Source organism: Solanum lycopersicum, chromosome 7 (genome assembly GCF_036512215.1).
Source record: "Solanum lycopersicum chromosome 7, SLM_r2.1".
In the NCBI taxonomy this organism is placed as follows: domain Eukaryota; kingdom Viridiplantae; phylum Streptophyta; class Magnoliopsida; order Solanales; family Solanaceae; genus Solanum; species Solanum lycopersicum.
Window position 1 is genome coordinate 38,733,218 of NC_090806.1, and position 14,319 is coordinate 38,747,536.

Below are 14,319 nucleotides of genomic sequence, written 5' to 3' on the forward strand. Positions count from 1 at the left end.
TGATGATCTAGGATCTCAACGGAATCTATTCATAAGAAGGGTTCTCATCCACTCCTAACCCTTCAATCGGAATAATAGATATTGGGTCGCATATACATTTCTTGAGCTAGCGATATGAAATACTGAGTGAACCGAGGCTAATTCACTTGGTAATTCAATATCTCATAAGGGCCTTCATACCATGAACTAATCTTCCCCTTTATACCAAATCTCATCACCCCTTTCATGGGGTGAAATCTTCAAGTAGACCCAATCACCTTTTGCAAACTCAAAGTCTCTTCTTCTATTGTTGGTATAAGATTTTTGCGGACTATAGGATGTTTTCAACCTATCTCTTATCATCTGAACCTTCTCTAAAGCCTCATATATTATCTCGGAACCATGGAGTGAAGATTCACCTACCTCAAACTAGCTAACCGTAGACCTACATCTCCTACCATAGAGTTCTTCAAAGGGTACCATAGAAATACTCAAATGGTAGTTATTGTTATCGAAGAACTCTACCAACGGTAGGTGATAGTCCCAATTACCCTTGAATTCAATACACAAGATCGCAACATATCTTCAAAGGTTTGGCTGGTGCGCTCGACTTAGCCATCTGTTGAGGATGAAAAGTGGTACTATGTTTCACTTGAGTACCTAGTCCCTTTTAAAATAGACCTCCAAAAATGAGAACTGAATTGGGCACCTTTATCCGAGATGATGGATAAAGGAATCCCATGCAACCTCAAATCTCATTAAGTTATAATCTAGCATATTCCTCTGCCGAATAAGTAGATTTGATGGGGATAAAATTGGCAGATTTTATCAATCTATCAACAATGACCCATATGGAATCGTTTTGCCTCCGGGTAAGGGGAAAACCTACAATGAAGTCCATTTTTATATATTCTCATTTACAAGTAGGGACATCCATTACATGAGTTAACCTCTCAGTTTTTGATGTTCGGTCTTGACTTGTTGACAATTAGGACATTCAGCCACAAACTCCGCTACATCCCTCTTCAAACCGTCACACCAATAGACCTCTTGAAGATCACGATATATTTTAGTTGCACCCAGATGAATAGAATATAATGAATCATGAGCTTCTTCCAAAATTTCCCCTCTCAAATTATCAACATACGGAGCACACAACCTACCTTTGTACCTACTTACACTTTCCCCTCTTGGGAGGAAGATGCATTGAGCTTACTAAGAACCGACGCCTTCAACTCCATAAATAAAGGGTCAAGATGTTTCTTAGACTTCACCTCAACCACTAAAGACGACTTGGAGTTATGATGAACCATGAAATCCCCTTTTGGAGAATCTTCTAAGGAACACCTAACTGGGCCAATCTATGCACATCTTTCGCAAGCTCTTTATTACCCACTTTAACATGAGGCACACTACCAATAGTCATTAGACTCAAAGCATCGGCAACAATATTTGGTTTTCCAGGGTGGTAACAGACACTCATATCATAGTCCCTCAAGAGATCTAACGACCTTCTTTGCCAGAGATTCAACTCCTTTTGAGTGAACCCATATTGGAGTCTCTTATGATAGGTAATACATCCACATGGACTCCATATAGATAATGCCTCCATATTTTCAAAGCAAATAATATGTTTGCTAACTCAAGATCATGAGTCGGATAGTTCTTTTCATGCACCTTGAGCTATCTAGAGTCATATGCTATTACCTTGCCATTTTTCATAAGGACACAACCCAAACCTACTCGAGAAGTGTCACAATATATCACACATCCTTTTGGGCCCTTCGGCAAGGCCAATACCAGAGCGAAAGTACGCTTGTCTTTAAACAACTAAAAATTCTTCTCACATGTCTCTGACCATACAAACTTAGAATTATTTTGAGTGAAGGTCGTCAATGGAGATTCGATAGAGAAAAGATCCCTCAACAAACCTCCTATTATACCCGGCCAAACCCAAAAAGCTTCTAATGTCGGTAGGACTCAAAGGTCTAGTCCAACTTTTGACTACTTCCATTTTTCTTGGATCTACTATTACCCCTTCACTTGACACAATGTGACCAACAAAAGCAACCGATCTCAACCAAAACTCACACTTACTATATTTGTCATAGAGTTGGGCATCCTTGAGAACATGCAAGATTGTTCTCAAATGGTTCACATGATCACCCTCGCTTTTAGAATATATCAAGTTGTCCTGAATAAAGACTATCACAAACAAATCTAGTTAGTTTCAAAAAACTCGATTCATAAGTTCCATGAAAGTCGGCGGGGCATTTGTTAGACCAAAAGACATGACTCAAAAGTCAAAATGACCATGCCTAGTTCAGAAAGTTGTCTTAGGTATGCCAACTTCTTTAACTCTTAGTTAATGATACCCCGACTCAAATCAATTTTTGAGAAGTATCTTGCCCCTTCAAGTTGGTCAAACAAATCGTCAAACCTAAGGAGAGGATACTTATTCTTTATGGTGACCTTATTTAGTCGTCAATAATCAATGCACATCCTAAGGAACCCATCCTTCTTTCTTAGAAAGAACATCGGAGCATCCCATGGCAAAATACTTGGTTGTATGAAACCTTTGTCTCATAAATCTTTGAGTTGAATCTTTAGTTCCTTCAACTTGGTCGGAGCCATTCGGTAAGGAGGAATTAAAATGGTTTCCTATCCGGCAATAAGACAATGTCGGAGTCTATTTCCTGCTCGGGAGGAATTACAGGTAAGTCATTGTGGAAGACTGTTGGAAAATCCTTCACTACGGGGACCGACTCTATTGAGGGAATCTCAGACTCAAGATCCTTGACTCTCACAATATGATAAAGACATCTCTTATAGATTAACTTTCAAGATTTAAGACATGAAATGATTCGACTTTTTAGATCAAGATTTCCCCCTTCCACTCAAAAATGGGTTCATTTGGAAATTGAAAATTTACTACCCGAGTTCTACAATTGATGGAAGCAAAACAAGAATGTAGTCAATACATCCCCAAAATAACATCAATGTCAAACATATCTAGTTCTACAAAATCCACCAATGTGACTCTATTGGGAAATGACACGGGACAACCCCTATAAACTCTTTTAACAAGTACAAAATCACCCACTTGGGTGGAAACTGAAAAGGTTCATGGAAGACATCGGGAAGTACGTCAACATCATGGCCACAAAAGGGGTTACAAAAGATAAAGTGGCATCGGGATCTAGTAAAAGCATAAACATAAATGCAAAACACTTGTAACATACCGGTGACAACATTGGAAAATCCTCTTGATCACCGCTATTGCAGTGAGCATAGAAGTGATTTTTTAGGAGCATTAGGGTTTGGAATATTAGTGGGAGCTTTGGTGATTTCCCTTTCTTTGGCCGCACGGATTGGACAATCCTTCAATTGGTGGCCACCTTTCCCACATCCATAGCAAACACCCCATATAAAAAGACACTTCCCTTCATGCTTTTTACCACACTTGAAACAAGTAGTTCTTTCCACAAAAGGGTCACTCTTCTCCTCTCCTTGAGGTTTAGGGGTAGTCATCTTCCCTTGAGTGGGATTTGGAGCATTGGAGGGACTTGAATTGAAGAACCTCATTTTGAACCTTGGTTTATCTTGTATCTCAAATCTAGCCTTGGATAAATTTCCCTCATTGGGCTTTGATCTCTTCAACTCCCTACCAACTTGTTTAAGCTTCTGCTCCTCAATTTGTTCGGCGTGGACCATAAGATGAGAAATGTCCATGATTGGAATTAGCATAGCCAACCTACATTCATTCACCATAAGATTGGATATTCCCCATAAAAAAAATTATTCGTCTTGACTGTAGAGTCCCCCACCATGGTGGTAGCACACTTGGATAGTTGAGTAAACTTGAGGATATACTCCTTCACACTCATATTCCCTTGACGAAGATTGATGAATTCTTTCATTTTTCTCTCTCTTAGTTCCAAGGGAAAGAAACTATCAAGGTAAGTCGTTTTGGATGCCCCCCAAGTAATCTGGACTTCTCTAATCGGCCTATCATCTTTCCATTGTTCATACAAACTTGAGCCACATCTTTAAGTTAATAGGCAGCTAGATCCTCCTTTTCTTGAAAAGTCACTCACATTGCATCTACCACCTTGATTACTTCATCTATGAACCCTTGTGGGTCTTCCTCCACCTTGGATCCAAAGAATGTAACGGGATTCATCCTTGTGAAATCTCTTATCGTTGAAGCGGTAGTACTAGTATTGGAGTTCACTTGCACTCTAGCATCCCTAGCAACTTGGGTAGGAAATATTTGAGTCAAACTATGGATGGAAGTCGTTATCTCAACATTAGACATAGCCCTTTATTCAATAGGAACTTGAGGGTTTTGAGAAACTTGAGAGGAATTGCCTCATTCATATTCTCATCTTCGGCCCTCTAGCATTATTCCTACTAGTATTCATGGCCTATAAGCATAAGAAAAGGATTAGAAGGAAAAAGTATAATAGAGTTAGGACTCCAAAAAGGATCATAGAATAATGAAAAAATCTAATCATCTCATAGTACCCTATTCATAAAGGTGGTGCGATTCACCTTTATGAATAACACTCTACTAAACGTGGTGTGTGTGAAATAAGCCCTACTATTATACCAAACCTTATGCTCTAATACCAAGTTTGTAACGATTGGAGAGTACCTTCTAAACGTTATCGGCATACTAGACCCCGAAGGGGTCTTCTACAAGACCTTAGTATAATCATCACATCATAATGAACTTGAAATAATGCAGAAAATTAAAAACTTTACATATAAAGTATACTTAAACTTCTCGTTTATCCATATAAGAAGTTTACATAGACTTCTCATTTAACAACATAGCCAAATTCATTAACATAGTCTGATATTGTCTCCCACACACCATCTATTAGTAAGAGTTTAACAAAACTCTTCAAATAGGGTCCTTATCCCTTTAGACATAATACTCTTTAGAAAAAATAAACATAAAAGAAGGTTACTAAGTCTATAACATCAATAGAGAAAACATAGAGTGATATCAAGTGCATATGTCCTCTGACCTTTACGGACCTACCACAAGTCTTGGAGATAAGAAGACCAAGCTTCACTCAATAGTGGAGGAGCAACCAATTAGACGGAACCTATACTCATAATAGAAAAGGGACAAAAGGGGTTACTAAAATTTATGCACTATGGATAAATGCATTAAAACCTTTAAAACATGTGAAGGTACATTTACATGAAAAATATGCATTTATGATGCACTTGAAGGAATTCACATAACGGACTTGGAAGACCTAGGAAACCCACTCTAGTACCTTCAAAACCTACTCGTGTTACGTGCAGATAGAATCCCGTTCTACTACCTACATGTTGTAGGACCTATCCAATAGCTAAAGTGTATATCCCACATGATGAGAATAAGCATTAACCGACATAGACTACACTATCTAGGTATGTAATCCGGTGTCATAAGACCCCACACCGCGGAAGGTGTTCTACTTGTCAAAAGTAGAACTAGGACAAATCCCATGTAGGCACATTATTTAAGGGATATCAAAAGGCTTCTTTGTACTCTAGTCTCATTCTTAAGTAAAGATGCAACCTTAAGCATATCTACATGGTCCTTTTCCTTAGTTCTCATAGAGTAAGTTCATTCACAAAAGATTATTAGAAAAGGTACCATCCCTAAGCCTTACCAAATCACAATACCACTACCAATACCACTACTAAGAAGGGATCCACAATCGTCTACTAATCAAGGTTCATTAGGATAACTCAATCATGAAACGGATACCTTGCTAGGTCTATCTGATTCACTTCATTATTAACCTTCTTTTCATATTCAAGGTTTACATTCACTTACGATTCTAGACTCATCAAGAAGAGGCACCATTCTTAGGTATACTGGTTCAAGAAATTCTCTATAATACCTCGTTTATCATTGAAGTATCAAGTAAGGACAACAAGGTCTACATAAACAAGACACCATATCTACACATAGAGACTCTTCATAGTCTATAGTCATCACATACCAATATTTAGAGGAAACATGCTTCCATTCATAATATCATATAGCTTTATACACATTCATCTCAACATCATATAGCAACTTCACAATATGCCCATCTTCCACAACAAAACCAATCTTTAATTCACCTCATAGAGCCATTAAGATCACAATCATAATAAGAACAAGTAGTAAGAACCTCCACTAAATGTGGATCAAACCATACAAAATCAACCTTACTATAATAATAAATTGAATCAACTCACCATTCTCCAATATTACAATTCACCATTATTCAACTTCCAATATAACAAGCGAATACCCATCATCATGCTCATAAGGCCAAATAACCAATTCAACCTTACCTCAACAATTCAACATATATAGGTATATATAACAATAAGAATCAACACTATAAAAAACTCTAAATACAATTCTATCTATAGACAATCACAATTATCAAACCCACTTTACAAGCTAAAATTAAGAAATTAGAGGGATCATGAGTTCATGAGGTTTTCACTTGAAATTATCAATTAGAACTTAATATAATCATAAAAATCTGAAACCATTTAATGCAAGAACCTATGAGTTAAATAAAGAATGGGTTTTCATCATCTTTTGAAAATCTAAAATCTCTTTGAGAGTTGGCTCTAGAGAGAAATCTAATACTAGATAAAGAGTCATCATACCTTAGTGTTGAGAAGACCACAAAATTTGGGTTGAAAACTTAGAGAATTGATCCTTTTCTTGGATCTTGAAAGTTCTTCAATGGAGGATTTGTGTAGAGAGAGAATCTAGAGAGAAGGGAGAACTTTTGATTTTTAATTTGAGGGTTTTGTTTTTGATTGGTGAATTGGGTAAAAGTGACTTACAAATCGTCTATAATAATTCCTAAAAGTTCCCTAAACACCCCTACACTATTTGGACCTTTTAAGTAACTCTAACTTGACCCTTATTTTTCGAACTTTCATCGAGGAGAAAGTCCGCAATGCGGAGGTGTTCCCTGGAGTTTCTGGAAATTAAATTTGGGACAGAGAGGTCCAAGACCATGTCCGCTACGTGGAACAAATTTTTGTTCCTTTGTAGAGCATGTCCGCGATGGAACTAGCTCCCTAAAGGTTTTGCCCACAAGCAGTATTGGCAGCTTCTTGGCCGAACCTTGGGTCCTCCTCAAGGACCCTTAGGTTAGTCCTTGGATAGTTGTACCCAGAAGTTTTGACCCTAAACATGTACATCTAGTTGTTATGGTCATCACTACTGATCTAGACCTCAAAAAATACACTAACATTCAACCCAAAACACCTATCAACATTCGAGCATACAATGGACTAGTCTTTGAATGTATTGATCGTTTCTTGACGATTGACCTCAAACACAACCAATATGACCTATAAACTCATTTACTCTTACTAAGTTAATAACTCTGAAAAACCCATGTGAGGCTCTAGATCATCCTATTTCATTTTGGGGTGTTAGACTAGAAGATGTAGAAAGAAACAAAGAATACCATGTTCACAATAGTCTCTAAGAGTGTTGTAAGCATTGGTCAGGACAAGGCCACAATCATACCCAAACGGTACAAAAAATTTAAACATCCAATGAAAGTTCATGAATAGGTGGAGCTTACCAACTCCCGGCTGAACCATGAATCCTAAAGAATGGGTCAATCAAAAACACTACCTAGACTTGCAAGCAGGAATAAAAAATACAGTGTTCCAGTCAACGGGATGTCAGTACGAATAAAATTGTTTTTGTATATAAGGAAGAAAGTCGAATCATAAATAGCTACCGAAAAAGGGTTATGAAAATACCACCTAAAATAGAAAATTTTATAGCCTCCCTGGCTGACATCTGACTTTATGTAAAGTAAATATGCATCGTATGCTCATGTAATAGAATATCATGAATACATACATACATTTGCATACATATACATACATACATAAACATATAATATATATATATATATATATATATATAATACACATATGAAAATAAATGTCATACCCAATAAAGTGATAGCAATGGTGGTGCCTTCGAGTAGTTAACCGACATCACATTTACCAACTTGTGGCGATTTGTGTCTCATACATAAAAATATTTACAATACGCCCTATACCTCCCAATTAAAGTTTAGGAATAGAATGCATTGTATGTCATGTCATGAATTTGTAATCATTTATCTTACCATAATCATGTAGTCAATCTTGCCTTGTTAGTACTGTTGTTCTCATAATATTTTGCATAACATGTAAATGACTCACAGAACCTCATATGCTTGTAGGTTAAATTGGAACACTTCACTCATATTTAGAAAGGTATCTTAAACCCGAGGATGTTTCTAAATAGCTTACATTTGTTCAGTTAGTTTCTATAGATGTCTCCTTAGTAGTTTGTAAAAGAAAGTATTTCAAAAATAAATAATTTAGCGAGGAAGGAGGACGGATTGCAAATTCTTAATGTTCCTCCATAAATTTTTTAAAGTTACAACATCTAAAGAAGAATAAGAATATATAAACATTGATTGATAGTCAAGGGAACCAACGAAATGAAATATAGACGTTAAGTGTCCTATATAATTGAACAATTGGAATATCAGCATAATGGAGTCATAAAAAATACTTGAGCTACAATTCCAATGCCTTTTAAAAAAAGTCTTTCTAGCAATAAAATAGTAAAACATCATTTTATGATTTAGGTTTCTAAAATTTGTGCTCAAAGGAAGTACAATGTTTAGCCTTAAAATACCCTGATTAAGAGTCTTGCAGCATTTAAATAGACTGTACCACATCCTTGCAGTATGTAATATACACAAAATCATGTGACACGATCATTACATGCAGAATAGTAACACCTCAGGGTCAAAGTAGCAACTTAGATATTATTAGTAGAGTGATTAGCTTGTCTAGAGCTTTTTAAATATGTGCTTCAATTCATTCTCTTTTACAAATTACAATAAAAAAATTAGTGGCATGACACACATTTTTTCAGCAACTATTAACAAGTGAAAACCTACAAAATTTCCCACCACAACCAAATGTCTGCACAGCAATAAAAATTCGGTGTATCGTCACACCCCTCCTTTCCAACAGCAAAATAACCATAACCAAACCCAAACCATGTTACCATTAAAGCCAAAATATATGCAGTACTGTCCTATAATTTTTCAACATAACCTAATAACTCGAACTCATGACTTCTGATCAATATCACTTGAGTTCATCCAATTATTACAGTTGGAATCATGTCTTTCTCCTCATAATTAATAATGTCTTAAGAGGTCAGAACTTTAACTTCAACTTGGTTAAGATTATAGTATTTTAACATGTCTTCTAAAATACCAAATGGTCTCCTCATACAAGAGACCTTGAACCAAGAAGAAACCATTTGAAAATCGCAATGCAATAATAGAACTAGTGCGATGCTTATTTATCTTACAATTCAATACCCATCTATACTTTCTATTCTCTCCCAAATTTATATCAATAACAACCACAGACAAAAAAATAATTTTCAAGAATTCCGGCAAAAATAACATCAAAAAATACTTCAAAATATCCCAACATCACATAACTATCCAAATACGATTTTCCAACTATCTATTCATGTGTTCTTGCTTATATAACTTTGTTATAACTTGAATTCACTCAATAAAATAAAGGGTGAGAATTCTTACCTCCATATAGAAGAAAAACCACCTCAAATTGAGACTCCTTCACCATGAAGCATCCTTCAAATTACAACTAAAAAGGAGAAAAGAAGTAACATAATATTTAAGAACATTGGAATGGTGTAACCATGCTGAAATCTTATATTTTTTGGTTTGGATGGTAGGTGAACCCTTAGAGAGGATTTTGGACTACTTTTATTCTTATTTGTGCTAAAATAATAAGATGAAAGGAAAGGAAAATAAATATAATAAAGCTAAACCGACATAGGGATATGGGGGCCATCTTAACGTGTCTGCTTGTTTAGTCTCACAACAATGTCAATGTAAATCTATTCCAAAGTCGTGTTAATGAACTAATTAATGCATCGTAAAAAGTAGATGTAAGATCCCAAAAATGACATAGGTGAAGCTAGAGCCTAACATGGTTGTCATGATGGTATAAGGTCCTAAAGTGGACTAAAATGTAGTATTGAGGCAGTGTCTAGAGTTTTAGGTGATTTAGAAGTGAAACATCAAGGGACGACCAACGCGTTTGACAACTAAGTCACCTATGTTCCTCATATGTGTTTAGGTGCCTAATTGTGTGTTTCATGATTTAATGAGGTAATTATATGAGTTATTATAGTGTTTATAGGTAGTTTGTCAAGTTTCATGAAGTTTGGAGGTCAAACGTCCAAGAACGTCCATGACGTTCGAAAGGTTTGCCTCGAAATAACCTCGGGTGTCTATGCATGTTTCGTCTCAAGTTTTAGATGTTCGTTTTGAATGAAATTGATGTGATAGGTCCTAAAATAATATACTAACATATTTGGGTTGGAAACTTCCTAGTAAGACTCCATGTAGGACCCACAAGGGGCCCTAGAAAGAGGATCCAAGCTTCGAGCTCAACATTGCCATGCAGTGGCAATCGACTACCCCGAACGACGGCCAGTCGATCAGGCAATGGCCCTTCGATGGATGTCATCGATTAAGCTATGTGGCCTGCATGTTGATAAGATTCAAATGCAACCAACGAACCCCATCGACGGGGCGTAGTCTCACCCATGGACCGTCGATGGTGCTGTGAAAAATCTGCAACCTTTCTGTTAAGGCTTGGGGTTTTTTGGAAATTTAACCCAAGTCTTATAAAATAGAAGGATGGTTATTTTGGGTGTTTAAGGTTATTTTAAGAGTATATACCTAATACTCTCATATAAACCCTAGCACCTATATCAAAACTCATTCCCTCCCAATGTTTCTTAAAAAACCTCCATAGAGCTCAAGGTGGAGATAAAGCTTGAAGATGGATCTTCAATGGAGTATATATTCAATTATCATTGTATTATTCTAATAAGGTATGAGATTTATTCATCTAAGTCTTTCTATCACCTTAGATCCAATTTCAAAGATGATTTTCAAAGATTTCAAAAAGATGAAAAAGTCCAATTTCTACTATAAATCTTGGGTTCTTGCATGAAAGGTTTTCGAACATTAAGATATGATATTATTGGTGTATAATTGATGTTTTCCAATGAAATTCTCCATGAACCCTTGACCTTCACAAATCTCTCAATTTGACTAAAATATGGGTTATGTGATCATGTTTTGATATTAATGAATTCAAGTGTAGATTTTTATGGCTTTTGATTCATGTGTAGATTATGATTGATTGGTTTATAGGATGTTTCAATTTGATCAATTGAGTATTGTATATTTTTAGATCTATTTAATATTAAGCTTATTGAATTGATATTTACTTAAGGCTTATGAATTCTAGTGTAGTTTCCTATGGGCTATTGATTGATGTAATAATTGTATTGAATTGATATCTAGGTTGTCTTAGATTAATGAATCTATAATGAATTGACCTAGATTCATTGAGTGCTATAGTTTATGTATTGAATTGATGTTCATGGCCATGGGTAAGGTCCTTATGTTATTGAATTGGATGATTTGACTTTGGATTGAAGTGGTGAGATTGAACGATGGTATGCTGCCCTAGCTCTATTAATATTATATATAGTTTTTATATTATAATGTTAATCGGTATGGTCCACTTATGTTGGCGTGCTATGTGAATTGATGTGGCCTTGTCGACGTTACTTTATGCAATATGATTATCATGGCCTTGTCGCCACTACTAGAAGTATTTTTATGATTTGTGAAGTTGATTTATGTGAAGTATGAGCATATCTATCTATATGTGAAGTAATGTGAAATTATGTGTTTTGAGATCATGTAGACTATGGCTATGTGCTTGTATGTGTAGTCTTAGATGTTGATCCATAGTTGTTCCTACTTGACTGTATGAGTCTGTGATGGTTATATTGATGATGATATGGTTGTGTATAGGATGACATAAAGATGATAAGGGTTATTCCTAAGTGACTTAAAGAATGACATGTAATATGTGTTAAAGTGAAGTATGTTGTATCTTGTATTTGTTTACTTGTGTCCCTTACTTGATGCATGTATGAATGAATATGAGTTGTCTTGACTTAGGATGTTAAAGACTCTTAGTCTTGTATGTACGAATGACATGTGACCTTGAATGATGTTAACCGGGTCTTTATGTGTAACCTTGAGCCTAGTGGTAAGGTTATGAATGTTGAAGTTAAAAGTCATAATGGTATCCTTCAAGTAAAGGAATGATAGACTTAAGGTTGATTGGCTGGAATGGCATCATATCAATCCTTGGGAAAGTCATTATGATCTTCTTATCACCATTGTAAGGTAGCTCTAGTGGACCTTTCTTTGGTAAGGTAAATGTGATTGGGTTATGAACTTGATATGGAACCCCTTTATATGAACCTTTAATGAAAATTACTCTATGAGAACAAAGGCTAGCACCGAGTGACTATGGTAAGGGAAGTAGTTCTAGTTAAAGGATGAGACTAGAATACAAAGCACGCCCTTCATATTCCTTAACCATGTGCCTACATGGGATGTGTCCAAGTTCTACCATTGGCTAGTAATATACCCTCATTAGAGTACGTTAGAACTCCGGATTCCATGCTTTGCTACCATGGTCTATGTCGGTTATTTCCTAGTCTCATCATATGGACTACCTACTAGCATTAGAGAAGTTCTATGGTTTAAGAGGTGGTATGGGACGTTATCTAGAGATTGCACAATAGGTTTTGAAGGTGTTAGTTAGAGTCCCTAGGTCTTGTCCAAGACCATTACTTGAATGTCTTTATGTGATGAATGAGTCTTAAATGAACTAATGAATGTAATGATTTAAGTTAAGAAAGTATGTTAAATGAATAAGTACTTATCTAGAGTAGTTAAGGGTTGTTTAGTTAAGGTGTGAAGGGGGCATGAGAATGGTCACTTTTTATCTTAGCTAGATAAGTGTTAAGAATGACTCTAGTTAGGGAAGATGGTTGATTATATAGACATGATCCAAACTTAGGTATTCTTAAGGATTACTTAGGTAATCTTGAAGAGTCCAATCATGGACGTTATCTTCTTGATTTACTTAAGTAAGTCTTTTGATAACCTTTGTAGAGGAGAATGTCATATTATATGGATGCTAATGTATTAAGTAAGAATGATTCCATCTTAGGTAGTATATAGTATCTCTTAAGTGTGTGTGTGTGTAAGGGATTGTAGCGGTTGTTTCACAACTCACTCAAGTGAACCTTAGAATCACATTTGATAGGAGGATCTCATATTCATGTGATTGATGTATTTGAAAGTGTGTATATCTCATTATGGGTGGTCTTAAGGATCATTTAGGTGTGCCTACAGAGGGTGTATGGGCGGTCTCTCTTTTTCTTACTTAAGTGAGTCTTAGGATAGCTCTTAGTGAGGGGATTGTATGCTAAAAAGGTTTGTAAAGTGATAAAAGGAACTTCATTGTACAATGAACTAAGTCACCGTGATGTTTTCCTAAAAAGGTGAATAATTGCTAAAATGATTTCTTCTGCGTTTCTAAGTTGTTAAATGTTGTTCTTATGATTATAGTATGATGTTTTAATAAAAATTCATGAAAAGCATGTTATTTTCTAAATTTCCCTTTTTCATTGGTTTTTGCATGGCTTTCATACTTAGTGCATGTAATGTGCTAACCCTTTCTTTTCCCTTTTTGACTAAAGTGGAGGGAAGTGTGCCACGGAGAGTGGATAGGTTTCTAAGGGTTAAAGATGAAGTATTGGTGAGTCCTCATCAATTCGAGGACAATATCCACGTGTTCCCTTATGTCTTAGTCTTTATTTTATGTCTTGTATGGGTTTAGTCCCAAGTATTGTATACTCTAAAGTCTAGAGGTTCAAGGAGATGTTGTAAAGGTTTAATGTATTAAATGAAAGTCTTCCTCTTGTGTAATCATTCTGGAAAGAGTTCTTCGTGTGTGAACAAAGTTTTAAATTATCACTCATTTTAGTATGTTTGTTATGCAATGAATGATACGAATGGCTTAGATGAGACTTCTTGAAGTCTCATTTGCCGTGTGGCTACACAAGGATGCTCTAACTTCTATGGTGTACTTGCGGGTTGTTACAGTAGACTTCTAGACCTTTGATTGGTATCTTAGGGTCCTTTTAAAACCTTAAATATTAAGAGAAAATTCTCGAAACATTTAACTAAAATTTTAGAAAGTTTATCAAAGAAACTTACACTAACTTGGACGAATTTTATTTTACAATTTGCTTGACTTCAAAATTTCAATCATCGTGCAACTATATTACTTTATCAAACA